Raw genomic sequence first — 21,329 nt, forward strand, 5'->3', positions numbered from 1 at the left:
ATGCAATTCTGGGTGCCACACTATAACGAAAAATATGATAGTGCCAGAGAGGGTGCAGATGAAATTCACCGGGACGTTGCCTGGGATGGGACGTTTCAGTTATGAGGAAGACCAAAGGGGCTAGATCAATTCTCCTTAAAATAAAAACACAATGCTGGAATTACTCAGCAGGTGGGGCAGCATCTGTGGAGAATGAATTATTCTTAGTTTTTGGGTCAGAGAAGATGAAACCTCATCAACCTAAAGCGTAAAATCTTTTTTTCTCTCTCCACAGATGCTGCGTTTCTCAGGGCAGGAGGACACTGAATGTGGGACTGAGAGCACGGTTGAAAAGCAGGTAGGGTGATTGAAAGTGGAGGAACCTGGTTAGAGAAAGATGGCCACTGTTGGTAGATCAAAGGGAGGAAGGTGATGCTTATTGCAGGAGCACAGGGCAAGTTCGTGGTGCAAAAAGTGAGCTAGTTTAAGGTAGAATGGGGTGATGCCAGTGTAGAAGTTGAAAATAGAAGAAACAATTTTGAAACTTCTGTAATGGAGCAAGGGGAGCTGGTGTGCTTTGGGAGGGAAAGAAGTGTGGGGGTTCAGTGAGGACGAGAGTTTTAGTTGAAGAGTTGCTCATGTAGCAAGGTATCAGAAAAGTCACTTACTTGTATATTACCTTGCAGTGTGTTTGTTTATAAGAATGATGCATAAGATTTTTAGGAGGATTCCTACAATACAACAATGACTACACTTGGAAAATGCTTGTTTGGCTGCACTGACTTCAAACTCCCGACTGTTAATCTCCCCAGATGTCAGTAGAAGTTGACCTATGGAGAAAAGTCATGTGAACATTGCACTGAGAAGCCCCAAGAAGGGGCAACTCTCCGTTCCCAGAGTCTTGACAACCTTATAGATTTAAACAAGTTCTGCTGCTTTGAACTGTTTAAGGAAATGTTTAAACTAGTTGAAAGTTACTCATTATTAGAACGTGGGCTTCACTGCCAAGACTCAGGTTTATTGGCCTCTCCTAATTGCATATAAAAAATTGGTTGTGAGCTGCCTTATCAAGTTGTTATGGCAATCCCACTCTTTCATCAAAGTAGGGAGTTTCAGGGTTTTGACTGAGCAGTGATGAAGACATGGTGGTGCGATTCCAAGGCAGGGTGGTATATGACTTGGAGGGGTAGCTTGAGATGCATCTTTGAGGTGTTCCCATGAATACGCTGCCTTTATCCCACTGGGCACAAGATGTTGAAGAAGCATTGGCAAGGTACTGCTGTGCATCTTGTAAATGGTACATTTTGCAGGGAATGTATGCTTAAGGTGGTGAATAAGATGGCAATTGAGCAAGCTACGTCATCCCTCTATTGTGCGCCATGTGTTGTTGGAGCTTTACTCGTACAAATATTTCTTACAAGTTGAAAAGCTTATGGGCTGACATTAAAGGCTTTTGGGATTACCATGGTTTATGAGTGATACAAACATGGGCAGGCACGGTAGTGTAGCGGTTAGCGTAACGCTGTTACAGCACCAGCGACCCGGGTTCAATTCTGGCCCCTGTCTGTAAGGAGTTTGTATGTTCTCCCCGTGTCTGCATGGATTTCCTCCCACATTCCAAAGATGTACAGGTTAGGAATTTGTGGGCATGCTGTGTTGGCGCCGGAAGTGTGGAAACACTTGCAGGCTGCCCTCAGAACACTACTCAAAAGATACATTTCACTGTGTTTCGATGTACATCTTCTACCTTAAATAAGATATTTTACCTTATTTAATTGGCATTTGAAACTATATCAAGAGAGCATCAAAGAATTTGAAAGGGAGATTAGGAAATAAATCTCTGTATACTGGGATGATTAGAAATATGGAATACTTTACTGTAAACTGTGTTTATTACTTCAAGAGATTTAGACAGTGGCTTGAAAAAATATCAATGTATTGTAAGGGAGTAGGAAAGTGGGATAAGATTACATATTTGAAACTAACACTGAGTTGAATTTTATACCCATACACATAATGCATTGCATGGCTTTGTGTTGTTGTTTGAAAATAGCAGCCATTACTGGTAATGATGACAGTTTGTGATTGTTGCCAGTGGAGTTTAGTCCTGTTTATGGAGGAATTCTAATTGTCAGTCTTGTCTTTTCTTTTCTCCATGTTGCTTTGCTTTGTTTTGCTTAATAGAAGTGATGAACTCTGTCTTAGAATTCAATTGCAACAGGTTTTGTTTTTTTCTTGCCTAACTGAGTCCTGCTGAATATCAGGAAATTGGAACCCATCCGCGACTAAGGAAGATTCAAAAATCTCTGCTAGGGCCCCAGCAATTTCTTCCCTTGTTTCCCACAGTGTCGTAGAGTACAGTTGGTCAGTCCTGATCTTGCCCTTGGCTAACATTCATGGAATTTCCAGCAGAAAGCAGAACTTTGGTTGGCATTTCTCCTTTTTCCAGCCCCTGCTGTTGCAGCCAGTGGTTGCATCCCTTACACCCATTCCAACAAATGATATCTAGCTTAAAAGCAGGGAGTTGAACCTGGAGCTCTGTTTTCTTTCAATATCTGTAGCAAAGTCCGTAGCATTTACCGATCTGACTACAGAGTCAGATTTGTGTTGGTGGTGATGTTGGCGGGCAGGTTGCTTTGGGACCCTTCTCGGTTTTTGTGCAAGCTTCCTGGCGGCTAGATCAGTGTTGCTTCTCAGCTGTAGTGTTAGCTTCAGGAAGGAGTAGCACTTCCACTCTCCTGCAGTTGCATTTCCTCAGTCTGTATATCACCCGGCAAGTTTCCTGCTCAATCTGAGGCAGAAGTAGAAGGAGAAAAGACACTTGCCTAGGACGTGGTGAGCTGTTGAATTTCCACTTGGAATGTGTTAGTCAGTTACTATCAATTGGTGCAAGATTTGAACATGCATCTACCTCATATCTCCAAACAGTTGATATTCATTTGGAGTGAAACGGACTTGTTTTGATTTTAAGTGCATGTCAGGATTTGTTTTTGAATATTTTTGATCACGTGTTGTAATAAATCAGAATTTTCTTCTGATGATGATAGCTCTGGATGTGCGCTACATGGTGCTGCATCAGCTGTCGGTGATGGTGTGAGGGGGAAGACACGTTGGCTGTTGGTTAATGCTTTAAGTTATTTGCATGGTATCTTGGCTGAGAAACATGTCAGAACAAGAAGCTGCAAGAAAGGCAGGAATTTAAGGCAGTGGATTTATCTGTAAAATCGGTTGTTAGTATGGCAAGCAGAAACTTGCTGTGGAATGGATAATGTTTTATGTGTTCCCTTTTACTCTGTGCTTTTGTGGTGTGAATTTAATGCACTGAACATTGGTATCAATAGCTTAAAATGAAAACCAAACAGGTTTTTGGTTTCAAATTTGCATCTCATTGACTTTGATTAGTGTATTTCATTTCACCAAAAGGATACAGTGTACTGGAGAAGGTACAAAATACATATTGCAAGAATGAGACCGGTTTACTTCTGTTTAGAGAAGCTTAAACAAGGTGGGGTTCTTTCCCTGTTTTTCAGAAAGCTGAGGGGTGTTGTCTTTCAATGAAAGGCTAGACTTTAGAGAAGATGTTTTGCTTGTGGTGGTGGGGAGGAGGAGTTTAGCCATCGATACAACTTCTAGATTTGTCATTTACAGAAGGAATTTAGGAGAAATTTCTTTAACCAGTGTGTAGTGAGAGTAGGGTTAATTGAGTAGGGTTAACTAATATCAGTTGTTTATATAGAATCAAAGTTATACAACACGGAAACAAGCCCTTCAGCCCAACTCATCTGTGTCGATCAAGGTGCCTTCCAGAGCAAGTCCCATTTGCCTGCATTTGGCTCTCATCCCTCAAACCTATCCATGAACCTGTGCAAATGTCTTTTAAGTGTTGTAATTTACCTGCCTCTACTACTTCCTCTGGCAGCTCATTCCATATACCCACCACTGAATGTGTGGAGAAACTTGCCCTTCAGTTCTCCTTTAAATCTTAGCCCTCTCATCTTAAACCTACGCCCTCTAGTTTTTGAGTTCCTTACCCCGGAAAAGAGACTGACCATCCACCTTATCTATGCTCCTCATGATTTTATAAACCCCTAAGGTCAGCCCTCAGTCTCCTTCACTCCAGGAAAAACAGACCCAGCTTATCCAGCCTCTCCTCATAACTCGAGTCCTGGCAACATTCTTGTGAATCTTTTATGCATTTTTCTGTAGTTTATTTCCATCCTTTCTATAGTAGAGTGACCAAAACTGCATTCAATATTTTAGGTGCAGTCTCACCAATGTCCTTTGCAGCTGTTACATGATGTCCCAATTCATACTTAATGCCCCATCCAATGAAGGCAAGCATGTCATAAGCCATTCTAAGAGAACTTGGTACTTGTGCCCTCTAGGTCTCTCTGTTGTACAACAGGGCCCTGTCATGTACTGTGCAAGTCCTGCCCTGGTTTAACTTCCCAAAATGCAAGACGTGCACTTGTTGGAGTTAAATTCCATCTGCCATTCCTTTGTCCATTTCCTGGTTGATCTAAATCCTGTTGTAACCTTGGACAACCACATTCACTGACCTCCACACCAGCAATTTTGCTGTGATCCGGAAACTTATTAATCATGTCACCTACATTTTCATCCTCATATGACAACATTTTCATCCTCATATAACAAACAGCAGGGGACCCAGCAGCAATTCTGGCAGTACACCGCTGGTCACAGGCCTCCAACCTGAGAAACAACACTGCACTACCACCGAGCCAATTGTATCCGACTGGCTAGCTCACCCTGGGTCCCATGTGATCTCACCTTCTGGAGCAGTCTACCATGCATGACCCTGTCAAAAGCCTTACTAACATCCATGCAGACAATGTTCACTGCCCTGCCCTTGTCAATCCTCTTGGTGACCTTTTCAAAACAAAACTCAATCAAATTCATGAGACATGATTTCCTACACACAATGCCATGCTGACTATTCCTAATCAGTCCTTGCCTTTCCAAATGTGGATAGATACTGTCTCGCAGAATCTCCTCTAGTAATTTACCCACCACTGATGTTAAGTTCACTGGCTTAGTTCCTTGCCTTGTTCTTGCAGCCCTTCTTAAATAGAGGTACAACATTAGCCGCCTTCCAGTCTTCTGGTTCCTCACCTGTAGCTAAGTAAGAGCCAAAAAATCTGTCAGGCACTGTGCATTTTCTTCCCTTGCTTCCTGAAACTAGGGTACATTTAGGGGGATTTATCCACCTTAATGTGTCTTAAGACCATCAACATCTTCTCTTTCATAATTGTGATATGTTTCAGGACATCACTGTTTTCTTCCCTGAATATCCTAGCTTCCACGAGCTTCTCCGTGGAAAATGCAGATGAGAAGTATTTATTTAAGACCTCGCCGATCTCCCATGCTCCACACATTGACTACCACACTATCCTTAAAGGGACCTACTCTTTCTCTAGTTACCCTTTTGCTCTTAATATTTATAGCATCTCTCCGGATTCTTTACCATATCTCCTGAGGATATCTCGTGTCCCCTTTTTGCTGTCCTGATTTCCTCCTACATCCCTTTTATACTCTTCAAGGGACTTGCTTGATCCCAGCTGCATATGCCTCCTTTTATTTTCTGAACAAAGCCTCAATATCCCTTGTCAGCCAGGGTTCCCTAATCTTGCCAGCCTTGCCCTTCACTCTAATAGGAACATGTTGATCTTGAACTCTCCCTATCTCACTTTTAAAAGCCTCCTACATGCCAGATGCCTCCCTACCAGCAAGCAACCATTTCCAGTCAACCTTTGCAATTTCCTGTCTAAAGCTACGAAAATTGGCCTTGCCCCAACTTGGGAATTTAACTAAAGGAAAGTGAGATATAATAATATGGCAGAGGGATGATTAGTAGGAAACTCTGAAGGGGTTAGAAGAGAAATTGCGGGGGGGGGGGGGGGGGGGGGAGTTGCGCGGTGGGGGGGATGGTGAGGAGGCACAATTGACACATTTGGGCTAAGTGGCCTGTTTTGCACTGTACATTTGATGTGATGACTTGGGATGTTGTTTACACCAGTCTTCTGAGCTGCCCTCGTCTGTTTTTTGGCCATACCCTGTTACCAATTACAAATTTTTGCCAAACTTGAAAATATGCCTGCACAAGCAAATGGTGTACGTGAGGCTCAGGGCAGTTTGTGCTCAGTTTCAAATAAAACATTTTATTTGTTTTTCACATCCTGAAAAATGGAGCAGATTGGAAATTTGGCCGTGTGTCAGGCAGCTGTGTTGTGTTGCCTCAGATGTGGGCTGGTACTTATCACTAATTTCAACAGTGCGTAACAGAAACTGACACTACACAAACTCCTGAATTGGTACTTGCTGTGCCCTGCATCGTATTGATGACGACAGTGGTGTCATTAATATAATGCTTTTAGCAAGTGTACGATCATGCTAATACCACAATAGGAAGAGTTTCTTAGGCTTATGTGTAGGTAATGGTGCCAGTGATAACAATAGCATAGAGCTTTGACTGATTCGACATCTAGAACAAGGCACACTTCTATCTTTGCTGCTGCATCACTAACCTCTGGAACCTTGTGGCTAACATTTAGAGCAAGCCGGGTGAAGTTGTGTATTGCAGACGACTGACTTTTGAAGTGGGAAGAAAACTAAATCTTAAACAAGCAAATATGGATATAAATGATCCAGTCGTGCTATTCCTCCCTCAGTGAGATCAAAAACTGAATTGCCTCATTTGCTGTACAAGGGTTTTGTTGTCTGAAGATCACTGAAGATAAGTGTTTGCATATGATGTATTTAAGATGTATGTAGTTTGCTTCAGGATATATGGGGCTCTATATAAATACAGCATTGTTTTTATTTCCACCTTTCGGGTAAAGCATTTTACGCTGATCCTCTCTGCCTTCATCGAGCCAATGCAAATGGTTATTTTGAACAAGATTTATCCCTCAACGAAAATAGGTTAACTGATAAGATTGCTGTTTGTGGGACCTTGCTGTGTGCAACTTGCATGCCATATTTCCTCATTATAAGGGTGACTAGACCGAAAATATTTACTGGCTGTATTAAGATCACGAAAGATGCTGTACAAATGCAAATACTTTTTTTTCCCTGTTTGTTTCAGTGAGACACTGTGTGATTTGACTACCTGATCACATCGGTTTGCTTCTCTGGGCTGAGGGAAGAGTCATGCATCCAGAGATCTTTGTTACCCATGTTTGTAAATGCGTAACGAGATCAGGGAAGATTCATGTTTACTCCCTTATAAAATCACTTGTTCTTCCAATGCTATTGTGACTTTGCTTTCTGCCGATGTCTTGTAAGGGGATGATATTCTGAACATTTTTATCGTAGAATTGATTGAGCAACATAAGCCTTTTATTTTCTAGGGCAAAGACTTCTCCAACTAAAACGGTGTTTGTGTCGTTGTCTTTAATTCTTGTAGGCTGTCAAGTGGCTCAGAATGTCACGATAACCTGTCTGCCTCTGCATTGAAGTCATCAACTCACTTGTGTGTCAGCAGTAAATGGTGAGGTTCAGCAATCAGCTAGTCTCTCCCCATTCATTGAAAATCTCAGCTTTTCACAGTTGGGAACACAGTAATCCCATGAGTTTATAAAATATCAAATGCAGATGCATTATGACAGCTTAATGGCTAAATGTATATCTATCGTGACTTACAGAGCCACAAAGACCAGTAAGATCCCAGGTCTTGATTCTGCCCAGCTAATTGCGAGCAGGACAGCAATTGAAGCTTTGTTTTTGCTCCAGGATCTTGGGTGCTTGTGCAGAGTAGTAGGTCAGGGTCTGTTGTGATATTGCCTCCCATGGTAGGGTAGCTTGCTGACAGTTAAGGTGAGCTTTCTGATGGGCCTGGATATGGTATCTGCCGTCAACATTGCCTTCTGTCGTGAAGGCATTAGATGCATGAGAGTTATGGACAGACCATCCCCTTCAGTCTGAAGAACAGAAAAGAGGCAAGGGGTAAAAGAAAAATTGCATCAACATGGCACCTTTCACATCCTAAAGCACTTTGCAGCCAACAAAGTATTTTGAAGTATAGATGCTTACCATGTAGCCAGTTTGCAGGGAGAAGCATCCCAAAATAGCTATGTGATGGTCAGGTAATTTGTTTAGTGACGTTAGCTGAGGCTAAAATATAGCTTGGATCGCTGGCAATACTAATCCTGTTCACCAAAATAGTAGCATTGTGTCTTTCATGCTGCATTGAAGAATGGACAAGGCCTCTGCTTGATGAGTCGTACAAATGATGGCACCTGACAGTGTGGAGGTCATTGAAATATTGTGTGCAAGTCTGAGGTGAAACTCAAAATCCCAGACTTTTGATGTGGGATGTAGAGCAAGTCTCAGCTGGCAGAGATCAGGGTTAAGTACAGAAGATCAATACCCCAGGTGCTGAAACTTTGTTCCTTTGATGGAAGCTGGCGGGTGGGGTTGACCAGTCGTGTAAGAAAAATGTCAAGTTGGAAGGAGTGCACAGATCGAAATGCCAGAGTTCACTGCTTGATTTTCATCAAAACAACAAAACAGCAAAAGCTGAAAGTGCTGGAAACTTTTAGCAGATTAGGCAGTATCAGTGGAACAGAAAGTTAACAGGGTTCCACAGGTACAGCCTGACCTGAGTGTTTTGAGCATTTTCTGGTTTTGTTTCAGATTTCCCACACGTGTAGTTATTTTGATTTTAAAATCAACAAAGGCATCCACTTGATTCTCTGGTATTAATTAGATTGCTGAAATGCAGCACAAATTGGGAAGTAATGTCAGCACAGGGGTTGTGGCCACTGTTTTGGATGATCTATTTGGGTTCCAGGCTGTGCCGATGGTTCCACTAGGGGGTGTGATAGGTACACCATTTTATTAAAGATTAAATTGATTTAATAATAGACTGGGAGAAAATTGTTAAGGCTCAATGAACAGGTCTTAATTTGCTATTCCTTCATAATGCCTGTTATGACTTGAATCCCTCAAAAAGCATGGAGGGGAAATAGACAGGAAAGGATCATTCTACTTGAAAGTGGGACATTCAAATTTGGTGGCAGAAGTTCTGAAGAGATTATTTTTCCATCCAGACGTCATGATGTGGAACATTGCTTGTAAAAACGGTGGGTGCTGACCTTTCAACTAATTGTAAAAGGAAATTGGACAAGCACTTGGGGAGGGGGGATTTGCAGCAAAAATCTCTCGTCTACAAGAGAGAAACATCATGATTAAACCCCTGTTTTTTTAAACTAACCATTGCACTTGAGTATTTCGATCTGTCTCACATACAATAACTTAAGCCTCATTTGCCTTAAAATACTGAACAAAGATCAAAGTAAGAAGTCTTTGACTCTGAAATAAAAACAGAACATGTTGGAAATACTCAGGTTAGACGGCATCTGTGGAGCAAACATCAAAACAGCACATGCTTTTGTTAGACGATTAAGAAGTTGTGAGGAGCAGGGTTAATGTTTCAGGTTGATGATCTTTCACCAGAAATCTTTGGTTTAGTATGGTTTGTCAGGGATTTTTATTAAACTAGCAAATACATGAACATGCAGGACCGAATGTGTGTATCAGCTGGTGAGTTAGTAGTTGGTGAGTTGGCTCCCCTAGTGGAGTACTATCCTGTTGTCACAGAATGCAGTGGTTTCAGGTTAGATCTCTCGCTTAATTATCAGGTACACTTGCCTTCCACAACTGAGTTCAGGATATGAACAGAGTTGAATGACTATTGGTAACTTGGAAATGAAAAGTAAATTGTTTTTTTTGGTCACTTGACATCAGTTGAGACTGCTTTCTGAAACCACCTTGCCAATATGCTGCTGTAAATGCTGATAGGATTTTTAATTCCCTATTTCTCTGTAAGAAATTATCACCTGTCACCCAAACGTTAGAACCTATAGTATTCAAGCATTGTGCAAATTGAGATTGAGTCACACGAAACATCAAAACAGCACATGCTTTTGTTAGGCAATTAAGAAGTAAGTTGTGAATTATAATCTCTACAGCTTGGTAATTGCTTTGGGCTGTTCCATCATTTGCTTTGCACATGCTGTATTTGATTCATAGCCTTATCTTTATTTTTTAAATTTTATTGGATTTGCACCACGGCACTTAAACTTGCTGTAGAAAGTGAGCTTATTGAGTATTACCTTTCAACATCATTAACAATGTGATAATTATTAGAATATCAACCCACTTCCTAGACTAAAAAGGAGCAATTTAAAATATCCAGTTTGATTCTTCACACAGAAGTAGAAAAATATGGTCTTTATTTCCATCCTGTCTCAATTCAATCTTACTTTCCCACTCTGTACCTGATTTGATTCTACTTCTGTTTTCCTCTCCATCATTCCTATTTCTTCCTTAATCCTTGAATCCCATCAACTAGTGTGATATAATAGTTCCAAAATTCACTGAGTTCACTAATGTCCTTTCCCTGCTGTAAACAGCTCTCACTTCATTATTTTTTTTGAGCTGAAAGATGAGAGGGGGGAAAAAAATTAATTGGGCTTGTTGAGTGATGCTGCATTATAGACCATTGATCAAGAGATTTCTGTCTCAAAGCTGTGTTGTATTTTGTTTCTTGTGTAAGGCTTCAATCCTGCTCTGAGACTGAACTGTCTGTGAAGATTGATTAGCCCACCATTGTTTTTTTTCCACCGTTCCCCCTCTCATCCTTTTACCAAGAAACTAGAGACCTATGCCGTATACTTTCCAATACCATGATGGGGAGAGTGCAGTCTAGCTCCTCACTTGTGGTCTGTACCATAAGTCATAAAGTAATCAATGCATCCTTCCACTTTATCATCCCCCCTCTAGACTGATGAAGCAATGCGCATATAAAACAAAGTGGCAATGCTCAATTGTGTTTTAACTAAGATAGATTTGGTGAATATCCTGCTTTGCAGTCTCTTAAATTAGCTTGGCAAAAGATATTCTGATTCTTCATTCAGAATCATAGTTGGAGCTGAGGTGCAAATGTAATCTGAGGCTTGTAATCACAAGAGAACCCAAATTTCAGGAAAAGTCAATTGTATTCAAGATGGCAACAGGCATTCACCTGCATCTTGCTTGGCTCTTGTAGCTTTTCCCTATGAGGAGAATTGAATGAGCAATTGAATACAATTTGTAGAAAAAGAGTAGGCCTTTCAACCTATGTTTGAGGCAACTGAATAAAAGGAAGATGATGAAAATTAAACGTGATAGGCTGCTTGAAAAGGAAATGGATCCATTAATAATGCCTCTACTTCCTCAGGAGGCTAAAGAAATTTGGCATGTCCCATTTGACCCTCACCAGTTTTTATTAATGCACCATTGGAAGTTTTCTATCCAGACGCATCACAGCTTGGTATGGCAACTGCTCTACCGATGACCGCAAGAAACTGTAGAGAATTGTGGACACAACTCAGTACATCACGGAAACCAACCTCCCCTCCATGGACTCTGTCTACACTTCTTGTTGCCTTGGTAAAGCAGCCAACATCATCAAAGGTCCCACCCACTCCAGACTTTCTTCCTTCTGCCCCCTCTCATTGGGCAGAAGATACAAAAGCCTGAAAGCATGTACGATCAGGTTCAAGGACAGCTTCTATCCTGCTGTTATAAGACTACTGAACAGTTCCCTAGTAAGATAAAATGGACTCTTGACCTCAATCTACGTCTTTCTGGCCTTGCACCTTATTGTCTGTCTGCACTACACTTTTTCTGTTACACTTTATTCTGCATTCTGTTATTGTTGTCCCTTGTACAACCTCAATGCACTGTTGTAATGAAATGATCTGCATGCAGAACAAAGTTTTTCACTTTACCTCTGCACATGTGATGATAATAAAGCAATTTACCAATTTTTTTAAATTTACAATTTAATAACTTTAAAAAGTGACTAGATATGTAATTTTTTGAAAGGGAAAATTATCCTAAACAGCAACGCGCTCCTAATAGTAATAACTTGCCAGAGTGTACAATTGTAATTTTGTAATCCCTTGGTTGTAAAATAGAGTACAATTAGAATTTATGTGGACTAAAGGACTTCGCAGTGACTAGCAATAACAGCAGCTATTAACAACAAATTATCCCAAGGGACTTCACGAAGCATTATCAATTAAAATTCAGTCTGAAACACTTAATTCAGTATTAGGATAAGTTGGCCAGTGAGGTAGTCTTCAAGGAAGAGAGGAATAAAAGGGCAGGAAGATTCAAGAATAATACAATGATGAGTCACTTAGATCAGAAGTTTCCAGGATCCATTATGTAATTTGTGTTACATTGTTTAGTTTGGACAGAGACAGTCGTAGGAATGTTACTCTTGTAGTTTTTGGACTCTGGACTAAGAGGTTCAAGAAGCCACAATATATGATCATGGTGATTGGTTCACTGAACCTTTCTTCTGCAAGCTCTGATTGTCGGTTGAGCACAATATTAGGCTCACCCAGATAACCTTTGCGGTGCAGTGATCTGCAAAGGCTTGCACAAAGGGATGCAAGACCATTGTAGAGCTATACCCAAGCATGTGTGTTGATTGTGCCAGTTTCTAAAATGAATGCTATTAAAATGGTTTGATATTTTATCCATCCATCTCCCCATTAGAGAATGTAGCTTCCTCTTAGACTTCACTGTCTTATTCCCACAGTCACTTCAGCAACCTAATTCTAACTCTTGTAAAGAACGTGCTGCACTTTCACAGTCCTGAATCTATGCCCTTTGGAAAATATTGATTTAGGTTTTGTTTATGTAAATGATTAGGTTTCTTGAAATGTGATAATGACCATCTTAACTCTGCCCTCTGACACTAAAGAAGACAGAAATAAAATTGTAAAGAATGACAGTTTAAGAGAAAACTAGCTGATCACTTTTTTAATTCTCAGTAATATAGTTGATGCCAACATGAGTATAAAGGGTAAGTAATTTCTTCTTTCAAAGAGTTATCTAATCTGACCTGTTTTAAAGTCTTAAACGTCTACTAATGTGAAGCTCAATTATACCCTGCAGTCGAGCTCTGTGAACAAAGCTGCTTTTATGTATGTCAGATCGACATGGAAAATGTCAGGACTGTTGTGAATAAATGCATGATGGTGTATAGATGAATGGATTGTGAAAGGTTGAGGTTGATTCTATAACGCAGCAGTGAAGCTGTTAGAAAGATGTTTTATTTTGCAGTGTTTTGTTTTCGGGGACTCTGCCTGTAAATGCATGGTGGAGGACTAAGAGCAATACCAGTGTTTTAAGTGTGTTAATTGGACCCATATTGGCAGTCATCAATCAGATGTATATGTACCACCCCAGCCAAATTAATTAGAGAATCTTATGTAACAGTGTGACTGGTACAGAAGACTGGTTATTTTGTTTTTGTATGAAATTTTGTTGCTTGCATTGGTAAGGGTTGTTGATGCTGAGAAATGGAACACCGTCCCGTTCTGGGAGTCCAGTGTTGATATTAGCCTAAGAGTGTGACCTCTTATCTATTTCCGACACCAACGGTTCCTACGATGAAACAGATTTTTCAATAATTTATTTCCAACCTGTTTCCTTTGAGTCTTACAGCTGATTGTCCGTGACCTCGTGTGGATGCTGTCCACCCTCAGATGCAGTTTTCATCTTGCCTCAATCTGGATTTCTTGTTTCAACAAAAACAACCTCAAAATACATCTTATTGACAAGCTTTTAGTCATCCCTGCTGCATTTTTAGTTTATTTGCTTTCTGAAGTGTTGTTTTCTATTGTCAGGTTCCCTCAATGGATGCTTCCGAATGACACAATTGTTTGTGACCTGCAATTAACATAGTGCTGTTCACAATCCCAAAGGTCAAGTACTTTTGAGAAGAGTCGCTCTTGCCTTTAAAGTTAGTTTGTGCATAGAGAGGTACCACAAACTGCAAATGATGATCATCAAATCTAGTTTTAATAGCCATTGAGCCACAGATGTCCATGTCACTGGAGCCAAGTCTTACTCGAAATAGTGTTATGGGATTTTTTTTTTGCTTGGAAGACAATTTAGTATTTCATCTGAATTAACCTTTCACTGTGTAGCATTCCCTCAAGAATGCATTGGCTCTAACAGCTTCTTGTGCTCAAATCTCCCTAATGACTCTGGTTATCCTCACTGAGCCATGGCTGATGATCTTATTTTTGATGGTGATAAACTGAGTCTCTAGACAGTGAAGAATGTATTCCCCTATTTAGTTTGAAAAGCTCAAGAGTTAAATATTCTCTTTGCACAGAGCTTGAACTCTTTTATTCTAATTTTTCAACAGCATGCATTGTGAAGTGGTAGCTGGAGTACAAAGCATTTCTCATTAAAGGTAGTCGTGCATTGGACTAGAAACTCCAGGATCCAAGTTGACAGTCTGTACCGCAACAGTCATAAATGTTGCTTCGCAATCATAGCCTCAGTAACCCAGATGCTTTGGTGTTGACTATCATCCTGAGTGAAACATGCAGGCAGGAGATGCCTCTTTCAAAGAGCAAAGAATTCAATCCGTCTTCTGGAAGGGCAAACTGAACAGGAATACGGTCTTCATGGGGTGTACTTTGCAAATGAAATCATTCTTGATAGCAATCTTAACAATAGAATAAGTATCCTTGAGACCCTTGTGTGATAAAATGAACATTTTGCTAAATCTAAGGCAGAGCCAGTATGCTGCAGTCATCAGCAGGTACAACTCGTTATGTCCTTGCACCTTATTGTCTACCTACACTGCACTTTCTCTGTAGCTATGACACTTTACATTCTGTATTGTTTTACCCTGTTTGTGCTACCTCAATGCACTGTGTAATAAATTGATCTGTATTAACTGTATGCAAGACAAGTTTTTAACTGTACCTCCGTACAAGTGACAATAATAAACCAATTCCAATTCCACACTGGAAAGTGATAATAAACACAGAAAATGCAGGGAAACGCTCAACAGGTTGAGCAGTGCTGGTGGGAAGACACATGGGGGTTAATGTTTCAGGTTGAAGAGTTGAATAGTTCCAGGTTCTGAGCTTTTATCGAGGGGCCTTTGATCTGAAACATTAACTCTGAATCCCTTTCCTTAGCCGCTGCCTAGCCTGTTAATGTGTTTCCAGCATTTTCTGCTTTTATTTTGGATTTCCAGACTCTGCAATCTGTTTGACTTTCATTTTCACTGGAACTGACCAAGAAGGCATTCTACTCCGACTTTGTAAAATCCTTAGCCTGACTCTCCTGGGTGACTTCAGGAAACACGAACCTGGAAAGGCATTTCTGACAAGGGGGAAGTGGGAAAGTTAACCCTGATGGAGTTATCCTCATGGCAAAATGCTTGGGGAATGATCTTATGATAACCAATGCCACATTTCATTTTTAAAAAAAGTCAGCACAAAGTCTCGCGCACTGGTATTTGTTGGATTGTCATAAGCAAGAGACTGCAAAGTGGTTCCTCATAATCCACGCCACGACAGGTAAAGATAACTTTGGGCTGGCCACCACCCTCGTCTCCAATCAGCCTGGCACCAAAATGATGAAAGTGGAAATGTTGCCACAGGGACATTGATATTGAAAGTCTCAAGGACCCCACATATTTAGCTCTCCTCAGATTGCACCTCACAGACAAACCTGATGACTCCTCAATCAACAGAAACTGCAGTGTCCAAAGGCTTTGGATTGTCCTGAAGTCCACTGTACTCGGTTTGTAAAGAAATTCTTTGCTTTCTTACCAGAAAACCCTAGGACTGTTTGAGAATGACCAGGAGATCCTGGACCAAATTAACTGCAAATACAAAATGTTCTTGGATTGGAAATTCCACCACGCATCAAAGGAAAAGAAAGTTCTGCAGGCAGCTGAAGGCATGAGTCCAACAGAAAACCTCTAACCTAAAAAACAGGTGTTTGGTGGTGGGGGGGGGCGGTTTAGAAAGAGTGCAGGAGGTGCACAGGTAGGGCAGGCAAGGTAGTGTAACGCTATGACAGTGCCAATGACCCGGGTTCAATTCCGGCTGCTGTCTGTAAGGAGTTTGTACGTTCTCCCTGTGTCTGCGTGGATTTCCTCCGGGTTCTCTGGCTTCCTCCCACGTTCCAAAGGTATATGGGTTAGGAAGTTGTGGGCATGCTACGTTGGCACTGGAAATGTGGCAACACTTGCATGCTGCCCCCAGAACACTCTATGCAAACGATGCATTTCACTGTGTTTTGATGTACATGTGACTAATAAAGATATCTTGTCTCCTGTGCTGAAAAGGCCCACCCAGTTGAGGTGAATTATCAATGAGAGAGAGGTAGTCAGAGCCTGGTGGAAGGAACAATTTGAAGGACTCCTAAGCCCCAACTCTGTCCTTGGCAAGAGTACCCTTGATTTCACTTCACAGCACATTATCTGGTCTAACCTTTCTCTGCCACTCCAATCAACAAGATGTCATAAAGGACATTTGCCAGTTAAATAATCAGAAGGCCTTGGAAATGTGTTCTACAATGTGGTATTGAAGAAATTAAGTAATGAATTTGCAACCTCATCTCCCACATTTGGATGGAGGAGGATATGCTGGAGCTTTCAAGGGTGCTGAAATCAAGAACGTCTTAAAGAAAGGTGACAGATTTGATTGTAGTACCTACAGAGTAATCTCCCTGTTGCCTGCAGCAGGCAAAGTTATTAGCATGGTTCTTCCATAACCACTCCTTTGTAATGGTCAAAAGAGGTGGTGTCCAAATTATTGTAGGTTTCATCCGCCTAGACACATCACAGAAATGATCGTCATGTCATACCTCCCAAGTAGGATGCAGGGAGCAGCATCAACAACCATATGTGGCCTTTTTTTGACTCCTTGAAAATCGTTTTACTCTCAATTGAGGCATGGGGCGATAGTTTGTGATGATAGTGGGATTTGTTTTTGAGGCATTTACTGATAGAGCAATGGGCAGCCTCTGAAGTGAGATGACCATTAACAATATCAGCCAATGTAGCATCTAGGAAGGGATATTGGGTGCTTGGTTGTTTAATGGGGATAGAATTCAGGGAGCAGGAAATGTAAAGGCATGTTCAGTGAAGCACAACGATGGAGTCAAACAACACGAAGAATTTAAAAATAATTTCTTTATTGATTGTTAATCCAGTAACTACTGAATTGTGCACTGATTCTGAGAATCCAGGTGAAAGATCCATAATCAAGGACCCCACCCACCCCATCCATTCTCTCTTCTCCCCGCGCCCGCCCCACCCCATCGGGCAGAAGACACAAAAGTCTGAAAGCACGTACCACCAGGCTCAAGGACAGCTTCTGTCTCGATGTTATAAGACTACTGAATGGTTCCCTAGTACAATAAGATGGAATCTTGACCTCCCAATCTACCTCATTGTGACCTTGTACCTTACTGTCTACCTGCACTGCACTCTCTCTGTAACTGTTACACTTTGTTCTGCATTGTTACTGTTTTACCTTGTACTACGTCAATGCCCTGTATAATGAATGATCTGTATGAAGGGTATGCAAGACAGGTATTTTGACTATACCTTGGTGCAAATGACAGTAATATTCCAATTCCATTTTAAAAGGGATGACAAATATATTCATGAACATTGAAGCAAGAAGTGACTAATTTATGCATGTGGTTTACAAAGAATGTTTTTAATACTTCACTCCCATGTTACGTGCCAATGCTGGACTGTTGAAATCACGGTTGGGCAAGAAGCCAGACCTGATGGAGCTACAAGGGTTGTAGGACTTGGAAAAGGTTTTAGAAAGGGTTGTTTCCACTGAGTAATTTGAAAATGAGGATGAGCATTTTTGTAAATTCATTATGCTGGCATTCAATACTATCAGAAGGCTCAGCAAAGTACAGCATGTGGATGGGAGGAAGAAGTTGCTGGAGGTGGTAGTGGGAGCAAGGGATGGTGCTGTGCATCATCAAGAGAGCAGAACTGTGGCATCCTAATACCTATTGACCTTGCATTGTTCTACAGATCAGAGGTGTGTCGTGATCAGCTTTTAATGAAGATCCTGTAGAGCATTTGACTCAAGTTCATGTTTACATAGGTAGATGGGTGTGTTGAGATGTTTCAGTAGATCTTAATCTCACTGATGTAAACCAGCATCCAATTGCAAATTTGTATCCAGCAACGTTGAAGCTGCTTATTCATTGTAAGAAAATAATCTATTTATGGAAATATTATGCAAAGTAGCTGTAACTTGTTCTGGTGCAGATAACGTTAAATAAAAAGGCATTGGGTAATGTTCTGAACAATTTCCTATTCTCCAGTTTTACTGGGATCTTGTAACCATGGTGCGTATAGTGTGGAATGGCTTTTTTCTAGATAATTCCATGGATTATACTGTTTATAGAACTTGCCTGCAGCCCCCCCCCCCCCCCCCCCCCCACACACACACACACAGTTTAGCTGCTAACAACACTACAAAATCATACTGATCCCAACAACATTTGGATTTCAGTGATGGGACATGGGTTTAAAAAAAAACATGCTGTAGAAACATGCTGTTTTGGCCCATCGTGTCCATGTTGACCATCAAGTTACCCATCTGTACTTATCCCACTTACCAGCACTTGGACCATAGCTTTCTATGCCTTCGCAATCCAAGTGCTCATCCAGATACTTAAATGTTGTGAGAGTACCTGCCTCCACCGCCCACTCAGACAATGCATTCCACATTCCAGATTCCAACCACTCTCTGGGTGGAAACATTCTTCCTTGGATCACTTCCAAACCTGTGTTCTCTCTTAAGGGGAAAATTTTCCGACTATATACCCTATCCAATCTGTTTTCCCATGATGATCCAAATTGCAGAGCAGTACAGAAGTAAAAGCTTGCCAGTATAAACATCCTATGTGGAGCAGTGCACATGTTGTTGAGCTAAGCCAATGAAGAATAAGGTCACTTGATGCCTTGCAAGTTGTCAATTCTATCAATACGGTTGACGCTGCTTCAATATTTATAATAATCCTGTGTGTGTGAAATATATCTTTTACTTAATTTTATACTGTCAGCACTTATCCTGAGTTTGTACCTCTGGCAATTTGTCAGCCAACTACACTCAAACCTTAAATGGTTCTGTTATTGTTAGTGGAAATCAAAAAGAACCTCCCAACCACCAAACCCCTCCTCCAATGACTGCAGTTTTTAAACTCTCCCAGAATTAAATCATCCCATCCCCAGTATCATTCCACAAAATCTGCTGTTCTCCTTTTCATGTCCTCTATCCTTTCTATAATGAGGCGCCCAAAGCTATGTACAGTTCTGCAACTGTGGCTTAAACTTCACAAAAAAGCTTGTATACACATTGCGCTTTCCTATCCAGGACTTTTGGTCAATTAATTTTAAAGCACATTCACTGTTTAGTTACTAAATATGGCAACCAGCAAATGGTACTGAGATGGATGACAATTTGAGTTGTTTGATTGTGATGTTAATTGAGGGATGAAAGTTAACCAGGGCAGTTCGTGCTCTTCATAAAATTGACTTGTGATTCTTTTATCTTTGCATGAACATGCATCCAGACTAATCTGCCTACCATACGTGTAGAAGGTAGCATTTTTGTTACTGCATTACTTGGAGTGTTGGTTTAGATTGGATGCACAATGCCTCATTACTCTGAGATATGGTGATCCAAAGTACTGAACCTAATGCTGCGTTGCCTTCTTGAAGTATACATAAAAGCTCTTATTTTCTGACTAACATTTATTTAATTTTTTAGATAAACATTCTAAAGTTTTCTGAGAACAAATTTAACAATGAATCATAATGAGTATCAAAAACTTGAGTAAAGATTACTGTATTCAGTTAGGGGTAGGGTTGAAATTTTTAAAAATTTGTATGGTTATGGAGAAGGGGCCAGTGAGTGGAACTAGAGAGTTGCCCTGGCAAATGATGGACTGAATGGCCTCCTGGGTTACAACTATTCTGACTTGGAGGAGCTTTGAGAATTTGAAGGCTTTAAAGTAATGCCAGATGTGCTGTGTAGATCTAGAGACATACCAGATCTTCAGGTGCACATCCAGTCTTTCTCAACAGTTATGAATAGTATTGAATAAATAATATTCTGCAGGATATGATGTGAACCAATAAAAACTAATGATTAAAATAGACAAAATGGTCTAAAGTACCATATTTTTGGAATCAAATTAAAATAAGCAATTATTCTTCTGACCTTGGTAATCTAATCAATTGTTTGTTTGGGATACTATTGATTTGAATTGCTTTTTTGTAATCTGATGTTTGCTGATATTTTGTATTTTCTTCCTGCTGACACAAGATCTGTAATCAAATCAGTTGAGCAAGTGAATTTTATTTCATAAGGCTCCATGGATGTTTTTTTTTAATCAGAAGCTCAAGAAATTACACATGGCATAGCTGCTGTCTCCAGCAGTGGCAATGGATTTTCTTTTAAAACACAAGCCATTGCATGTGCTGGGAGAAAGAAGGGCTTCTCCATTTTTGGCTGAGTAACCAACTTAGATAGTGAGTGCTTTTAACACTGGAATGCCATTTTTACACTTGAATGCCATTTTTACACTTTGGTTCATGTGATCAGTGTGTCTGAAGCTCCATCTGCTGAGACACTTCCCTCGGAAGAAATAAGTCTCTGCCCCTGATGGTGATGGAGACCAGACCATTCAGTACACTTATGGTGGAGATAGATAAATATTTGAAAGATTGAGGAATTCAGGGTTATGGGGAACTGGCACAGAAGAGGAGTTTGAGGCCAACATTGAATGGCAGGGCAAGCTTGCAGGGCCAAGTGACCTACTCATTTTGTTGTGTTCTTGTGAGTTCTGAGGGCTGTAATGTGCTAAATCAGAAGATGAGAACTTGGAATTGGGCTGCACTGGAACTGTGTAAGAGGTCAGAATGGAGGTGGAATGGAGAATTAAAATAATAGGCAATTGGAAGTTCAGGATCACCCCTGCAGAATGAAGAGTTTTTTTATAAAACTATCACCCAACCTGTGTTTGGTTTCTCCAGTGTAGAGGAGACCACTTTAAATTACCACAAAAGGTGGTAAGTGAGCATGTCACATACTCCACTCTTGCATAGTTTGAATTCTGTTTACTTAGCTTGAAGTAATGTAAAAAAAACTGTCTTCCCCTATTTTTATTTTAATTGGGGCAATGAGTCGATTAAAGCAATAAAATGTTTGCTTTAGGTGTAGATGGTGGTGAATAACACGCTGAAGGAAGCTCTGCATTGCAGAATTTCTGCTTGCACGTCAGAACAATTTTTTTGGAACTCTTCTTTCCTAATTTTTGACCTAAATGACCTTCCTGCATGCATGAGGCCTGCATTGTGTCATTCTGTGTTATATAACTATGATTGTCATCCTATCATTCATCTCTTCAAGTTGAGGGAATGAAAAGGTATGTAATAGGTGACAGAATCATTAGGAAGATTCGTACTGTTC

General features: G+C 40.6%; 1 protein-coding gene across 10 annotated transcripts in view; it reads left to right on the forward strand.

Moving 5' to 3' along the window:
- The window catches only part of LOC127581662 (phosphatase and actin regulator 4-like), a 129,346-nt gene that overhangs the window by 41,127 nt on the left and 66,890 nt on the right, over positions 1-21,329 (forward strand). For 9 of the 10 annotated variants that reach the window (XM_052036246.1, XM_052036244.1, XM_052036243.1 and 6 more), the window contains one exon: positions 275-337. The exons of the other annotated variant lie outside the window; for it this stretch is intronic. The gene's annotated coding sequence lies outside the window, so the exon portion shown is untranslated. The remainder of the gene's footprint in view (positions 1-274; positions 338-21,329) is intronic. 10 annotated transcript variants of the gene reach the window in all.

The sequence above is a fragment of the Pristis pectinata genome, chromosome 22 (assembly GCF_009764475.1).
Source record: "Pristis pectinata isolate sPriPec2 chromosome 22, sPriPec2.1.pri, whole genome shotgun sequence".
NCBI lineage: Eukaryota > Metazoa > Chordata > Chondrichthyes > Rhinopristiformes > Pristidae > Pristis > Pristis pectinata.